Below are 7,513 nucleotides of genomic sequence, written 5' to 3'. Positions count from 1 at the left end.
CCTTGTCCTTCTCCTCGTCCTCCTCCTCGTCCTACTCCTCGTCCTCGTCCTCCTCCTCCTCGTCCTCCTCGTCCTCCTCATCCTCCTCTTCCTCCTTGTCCTTGTCGTCGTCCTCCTCCTCCTCCTCCTGCTCCTTGTCCTCGTCCTCGTAGTCCTCCTCCTCCTCCTCATTGTCCTCCTCCACATCCTCAATCTCATCCTCTTTATCCTCCTATTCCTCCTCCTCCTCCTCGTCTTCCTCGTCCTCCTCCTCATTGTCCTCCTTGTCCTCCTCATCCTCGTCCTTTTCCTCATCCTTGTCCTCCTCCTCATACTCCTCCTCCTTACCCTCCGCATCCTTATCCTCCTCATCCTCCTTATTGTCCTCCTCATCCCCATTCTCCTCCTTCTCCTCCTTCTCATCTTCCTCCTCCTCCTCCTCCTCGTCCTTCCCATCCTGCTCATCCTCATCCTCTTCGTCATTCTCCTCCTGGTCCTCCTCATCCTTGTCCTCCTCCTCTTTTTTCTCCTCCTTGTCCTCCTCCTCCTCCTGTTCATCTTCCTTCTCCTCCTCCTCCTCCTCCTCCTCCTCCTCCTCCTCCTCCTCCTCCTCCTCCTCCTCCTCCTCCTCCTCCTCCTCCTCCTCCTCCTTGTCCCCTGCATCTTCATCCTTTTCCTCATCCTCATCCTTCTCCTCCTTGTCCTCGTCCTCATCCTTCTTCTCCTCATCCTCCTCCTCGTTGTCCTCCTCCTCCTCATCCTCATCATCCTCCTTATCCTTGTCCTCTCTCCTCCTCCTCTTATTCCTCCTCTTCATGCTTCTCTGCTTCCTCCTCTTCCTTGTCCTCCTCCTCCTCCTAATCTTTCTTATGCTTGCCCTAGTCCTTGTCATCATCCTCCTCCTCCTCTTCCTCCCCCTGCTCCTCCTCTTTCTCCTCCACGTCCTCATCCTCCTTGTCATTGTAAACCTCCTCCTCCTCATCCTCATTCTCCTCTTCCTCCTCGTTCTCCTCTTCCTCCTCATCATCCTCCTTGTCCTCCTTCTCTCTCTTCCTCCTCCTATTCCTCCTCCTCATCTTCCACCCACTCTTCGTCGTCGTCGTCGTTGTCATCGTCGTCGTCGTCCTCGTCCTCTTCCTCGTCCTCCTCCTTGTCCTCCTCCTCTTCTTCCTCCTTCTCCTCCTCCTCGTCCTCCTTGTCCTCCTCGTCCTCCTCCTCATCCTCCTCGTCCTCCTCGTCGGCCTCCTCCTTGTCCTCCCCCACATCATCATTCTCATCCTCTTTATCCTCCTATTCCTCCTCCTCCTCCTCGTCTTCCTCATCCTCCTCCTCCTTGTCCTCCTTTTCCTCCTCGTCCTCCTTATCCTCCTCATCCTCGTCCTTTTCCTCATCCTTGTCCTCCTCCTCATCCTCCTCCTCCTTATCCTCCGCATCCTTATCCTCCTCATCCTCCTCATTGTCCTCCTCATCCTCATTCTCCTCATTCTCCTCCTCCTCTTCCTCCTCCTCGTCCTCCCCATCCTGCTCATCCTCACACTCCTCCTCCTTCTCCTCCTGGTCCTCCTCATCCTTGTCCTCCTCATCTTTATTCTCCACCTTGTCTTCCTCCTCCTCCTGTTCATCTTCCTTTTCCTCCTCCTCCTCCTCCTCCTCCTACTTGTCCTCTGCATCATCATCTTTTTCCTCATCCTCATCCTTCTCCCCCTCGTCCTCGTCCTCATCCTTCTTCTCCTCCTCCTCCTCTTCTATGTCCTCCTCCTCCTTCTCATCTTCCTTGTGCTTGCCCTAGTCCTTGTCGTCCTCCTCCTCCTCCTCTTCCTCCTTGTCCTTGTTCTCTCTCTTCCTCCTCCTATTCCTCCTCGTCATCTTCCACCTCCTCTTCGTCGTCGTCTTTGTGGTCGTCGTCCTCGTCCTCGTCCTCGTCCTCGTCCTCGTCCTCGTCCTCGTCCTCGTCCTTGTCCTCGTCCTCGTCCTCGTCCTTGTCCTCGTTCTCCTCCTCCTCCTCCTCCTCGTCCTCCTCCTCCGCAACCTCCTCGTCCTCCCTGTCTTCTGCATCTTCATCCTTTTACTCATCTTCATCCTTCTCCTCCTTGTCCTAGTCCTCATCCTTCTTATCCTCCTCCTCCTCCTCGTTGTCCTCCTCCTCGTTGTCCTCCTCCTCCTCATTCTAATCATCCTTCTTGTCCTTGTCCTCTCTCTTCCTCCTCCTATTCCTCCTCTTCATGCTTCTCTGCCTCCTCCTATTCCTTGTCCTCCTCCTCCTCCTCTTCCTCCTCCTGCTCCTCCTCTTTCTCCTCCCCATCCTCACCCTCCTTGTCATTGTCCTCCTCCTCCTCCTCCTCTTCCTCATCCTCATTCTCCTCTTCCTCCTCGTTCTCCTTCTCCTCATCATCCTCCTTGTCCTCGTTCTCTCTCTTCCTCCTCCTATTCCTCCTCCTCATCTTCAAACTCCTCTTGGTCATTGTCGTCGTCGTCCTCCTCCTCCTCCTCCTCCTCGTCCTCCTCGTCCTCCTCCTTCGTCCTCCTCCTCGTCCTCCTCATCGTCCTCCTCGTCCCCTTCGTCCTCCTCGTCCTCGTCGTCCTCCTCGTCCTCGTCCTCATCGTTATCCTCGTCCTTGTCCTTCTCATCCTCATCCTCCTCCTCCTTGTCCTCCTCTTCCTCCTCCTCCACCTACTCCTCCTCCTCATCCTCGTCCTCCTTGTCCTCGTCCTCCTCCTCCTCTTCGTCCTCCACCTCCTCCTCGTCCTCATCCTCCTCCTCCTCCTCCTCCTCCTCTTTGACCTCCTCCTCCTCATCCTTCTCATCGTCCTCCTCCTCCTCGTCCTCCTCCTCGTCCTCCTCCTCCTCGTCCTCCTCCTCGTCCTCCTCCTCATCCTCCTCCTCGTCCTTTTCCTCGTCCTCCTCCTCCTCCTCCTCTTCTTTCTCCTCTTCCTCTTCCTCCTCCTCTTCTTCCTCCTCCTTTTCCTCCTCCTTATCCTCCTCCTTTTTGTCCTCCTCCTCCCCGTCCTCATCGTCCTCCTCGTCCTCGTCGTCCTCGTCCTCATCCTCCTCCTCCTTGTCCTCCTCCTACTCGTCATCCACCTACTCCTCCTCCTCATCCTCGTCCTCCTCATCCTCGTCCTCCTCCTCCTCGTCCTCCTCCTCCTCCTCCTCCTCTTCCTCGTCCTCCTCGTCCTCTTCCTCCTCCTCCTCGTCGTCTTCCTCAGCCTCCTCCTCCTCCTCGTCCTCCTCCTCCTTGTCCTCCTCCTCACACTTTTCCTCGTCCTCCTCCTTCTCCTCCTCCTCCTCCTCCTCCTCCTCCTCCTCCTCCTCCTCCTCCGCCTCCTCTTCCTCCTCCTCCTCGTCCTCCTTCTATTCCTTCTCCCTCTCCTCTTCCTCCTCCTCCTCTTCCTCCTCCTCCTCCTCCTCCTCCTCCTCGTCTGTGTGTGGTTCTCAAGATTCAATGACTCTAGAATTCCAGGAACCTGGAACTCTGGCGTTCCATGGTTCTGTGACTTCATGGATGGATTCAGGACTGTCTCCAAGGCCACAAGGGAACGTTGGTGCCAGCGGGAGGGGCTGCAGTGCAGGGGCACCAACAGCTGAGAGGCGACTGCAGCTGCTGCTGCTGCTGCTGCTGCTGCTGCTGCTGCTGCTGCTGCTGCTGCTGCTTGTGGGGGTGCTGCTGGCAGGGGTAGGGCCCTGGTGTGGCTGAGCATTGCCATCTCAGCCTGCAAGCTCCTGGGAGCTCAGGACAGGGCCAGGACTGACCCAGGTTGGCACTGCACTTGAGGACAGACACAGAGAATGGAAAGTGCCCACAGAGTGGTTCCGAGCAGGTCTGTGGGAAGGAGGAGGGAGGGAGGATGAATCCCCTGCCCAAGGCTGCCAAGGGAAGGCTTTGGGAGGGAAAGCAAGCCTTGACCTGACACTAAGTCCTTCAAGGGCTCAGTTGCCCACGCTGAGCAGGATTTCGTTGCGCAGAACTGACAGGGCCAGATCCAGGGATGGGGAGGACATCGAGGCAGGCTTCAGGTGAGCAAATTCTGCAGTGCTGACAAAGAGAGAGACCTCAGCCAGGTGAGGGAGGCAGGTGGAAAAGGCTTTGTGCCGTCCCTGCTCAGAAGGGATCCTCAGCACAGCCCTGACGATCTGTACATAGGAGAAAACAATGAACAAAGAACAACAAAATGATAAACTGCTAGTAACCACAAGAAACCCAAGTTCCCTGAGGTGGGATTTGGAGCAGGAGAGCTTGAGGATCTGTGGGATTTCACAGAAGAACTGGCCCAGGGCATTGCCATGGCACAGGGTCATGGAAAATGTATTGGCTGTGTGCAGCAGAGCATTGAGAAAGCCACTGGCTCAGGCAGCTGCTGCCATGTGGGCACAAGCTCTGCTGCCCAGGAGGGTCCCGTAGTGCAGGGGTTTGCAGATGGACACGTAGCGGTCGTAGCACATGATGGTCAGCAGGAAATATTCTGTTGCAGCACAGAAAAGAAAAAAAAATCTTGTGCAGCACATCCTGTGTAGGAGATGTTCCTGGTGTCCCAGAGGGAATTGTGCATGGCTTTCGGGACAGTGGTGCAGATGGAGCCCAGGTCGCTGAGGGCCAGGTTGAGCAGGAAGAAGAACATGGGCGTGTGCAGGTGGTGGCCGCAGGCTACGGCGCTGATGATGAGGCCGTTGCCCAGGAGGGCAGCCAGGGAGATGCCCAGGAAGAGGCAGAAGTGCAGGAGCTGCAGCTGCTGCGTGTCTGCCAGTGCCAGCAGGAGGAAGTGGCTGATGGAGCTGCTGTTGGACATTTGCTGTGGCTGCGCATGGGCACCTGTTCATGGAGAAGGACAGGGACAAGTCAGGAGAGGCTGCTTGGAGCCAAACCTGGGCCATTCCCTGCAGCCTGTCCTTCTGGGACTCACCCACCCTTGTTCCTGCTCTGGGAAAACCTTCACCCAGGTCCCTGCCTGAGCTCCAGTTGTGCTGGCTGAGTGTGCCAGGAGCAGCAAGGACTGTGTGTGGGGGCTCTGGAGGAGCCATCCCTGCCCTGCTGCCCTGGGTTTGTGGCCATGTGGCAGAGGGACAAGGCTGGATATTCAGGGTTGGTCAGGGGAATCACTCCTTCTGCAGAAAGGCTTGGTACCATCTGCACTTACACTTCTAAGAGAAGTTGATGGCAGGGGTTGGATTTAGGAATTGATTTCCTACCCACACAAAATTCCTGTCTCTTTGAGGTCAGAAATCCCCAGCATTCCTGCTGCACTCAGAGTTTCCCACTGAGAGCTGTGAGAGGTAAAGGATTCCCTGTGGCTGAGGGAAGGTGAGGGGCTGGATGGGCTTGTTCCCCCAGCACTGCTCTGTCCAGCCCCCTCTCCTTCCCTGAGCATCTCCCTGGGCCTGGACATCCCCTCAGAGGTGCCTTGTCCCTGCCAGCGCTCACAGAGCCCATCCCACCCTGTGTGCCCTCGGCCCGGCCCTACAGAAACCTGCCTGTGTGCAGGGCCCTGGCTGGGGCAGGCTCTGTGTGCAGCTGGGCAAGGGCAGCTCAGGAGAGCCCTGCTGGGCCCTGCAGAGGTGATGCTGCTGTTGCCCAGGGCTGAAGAGTGGCTGAAGGCCCTTTGGGAGGCTCCCAGCAGAGACACTGACCAGCCAAAGTCACAGTTCTAGAGTCTCTGTAAATGTTCTAAGATTCCTTTGATGATGCTGTGCATCCCTTTCAACTCACAATGTTCTGTGAATCTGGGATTACAATTCCTGCTCTGCTTCTCTCATCCCCCTGTTGTCTATAATCCAAAGAGAAAAAAAAGAACCCTTGCAACAGTGTTAGAACAGTGAAGTTAAAACCAGACCTTTATTGGAAGCTTCCAGGTGTCCCAGTGGGGATGAGGAACACCCAGCCCCTGATTTCAACGATTTGTTAATGTTGATTATTTAGGATATTTAACAGGAACATCCAATGGGAGATTCAGTACCCAGTTACACAACCCTGGCTCAACCCACTGGAATAAGTCCAGGGCCTTCTTTGTCCCAGTTTTTCTTTTCACTGCTTACATTCAAAACCCAAAATACTCACCTTGTGGGTTCTTTCTCTGATAAAAATATTATATAGAACTTTAAAAATGTATTTAGACAGGTTATAGTTCTAAAATCTAAGAGAAGGTAAGGAAACATACTAGAGTTAATTAAGGATCATAAATACATTAAATATATAATAGTAGTTAAAAAGAGTTATTTAAGAGTTTAATAGAGTTAGTTAAGGATTATAATTTTAAAACTACGTAACAGTAATTTACAGAACTATGAATATATGAAAAATATTTAAAAAGCAAAAATATTTTTATCATCATCACAACTTCATCCTCTTTCTCCAAGCAGAAAATTGAAAACACTCTCAGGAAAGCTCCTGACCTTTACAGCAAACTCAGGCTTACCTTCTTTGGGAAGTGCCCTCTGGAGCTGGTCTGGAGCTGGAGCAGTCCTGCCCCAGCCAGCCCCTCTCAGCAGCAGCACCTGCCCTGCTCAGGGTGGCTCCTTCCCCCCACAGCTCCTGGCCAGCGCTGGGAGCAGCTCCAGGGCCGGCTGAGAGCTGTCCCTGGCAGGCAGCAGAGTCCCTGGCCCAGCACAGCGCCCTGGGCTGCAGGACCCTGCTCTGCAGGACAGCCCTGGGCACCCCTGGCTGCTCTGCACAGGAGATGAGCAGAGAATGCACTCACAGGGGCTGTGGGCATTGGCATGTTCCAGCTTTAGGAGATCTCTCCAGGAGCTGCAGCTGCATTGTCCTGCAGCCAGAGGTTCCTGTGCCAAGGGCTGGCAGTGATTCTGCCCCGGGCACTTCTCAGCCCCTTCCCAGCCCTGACTGATTGAAGCTCTCTGTGCCTCTGTGCTGTGCCCGCGCTGGCTGCAGGCAGTGCCCCAGCCCTTCTGGGCTGGGAGAAGAGCTGCTCAGCAAGAGAAATGTGCTTTTGAAGCTCTGCTTGGTTACCAGGATCACCCTCTGTGCCAGGAGCCTGGCCCAGCTCAGTAGCACAGACACAGCACAAGGACTTTAATGACCCTCTGGGGCTTTGTGCTCAGGCCCTGAACATCAGGCCCTGAGAGGGAGCTGCAGAAACCTCTCCAGAACTCCAAGTCACAATCCAACTCCAAAGTTTCTTGGACTTTTAATGGGTCCCACTGAGGGACATGACTGACAAAGTGTCCCTAGGCCCCAGGCAGAGCAGAGAACTGGAGGCACTGATGCCAGGTGGGGACAAAGAGAAGCCAAGTCTTGGTGCCCTGGGGCACAGCAGGGTCTGTGCCACCAAGGGCTGTGAGGAGACACCTTGTCCTGAGGCCCTGGGGCCTCCTGGCACAGCCCCAGCCAGGCTGGGCACTGTCACCCCCTGGTCCTGCCCTCAGCATCCCCCCTAGCCCACATCCCAGTGGCCTCAAGGATCTGCTGGAAGGAGTCCCTGGGGAGCCTTGGTCAGGAATGGTCCTGGGGGCTCCTTCATGCTTACAGGGACTGCAGGTTTTTCAAAGGACTTTGGCTTTTGCTTTTGCCTTGCAGTCTCTGAG

This window comes from Lonchura striata, chromosome 31, assembly GCF_050655825.1.
Source record: "Lonchura striata isolate lonStrDom1 chromosome 31, ASM5065582v1, whole genome shotgun sequence".
Taxonomy (NCBI): domain Eukaryota; kingdom Metazoa; phylum Chordata; class Aves; order Passeriformes; family Estrildidae; genus Lonchura; species Lonchura striata.
This window is presented reverse-complemented; position numbering follows the sequence as displayed.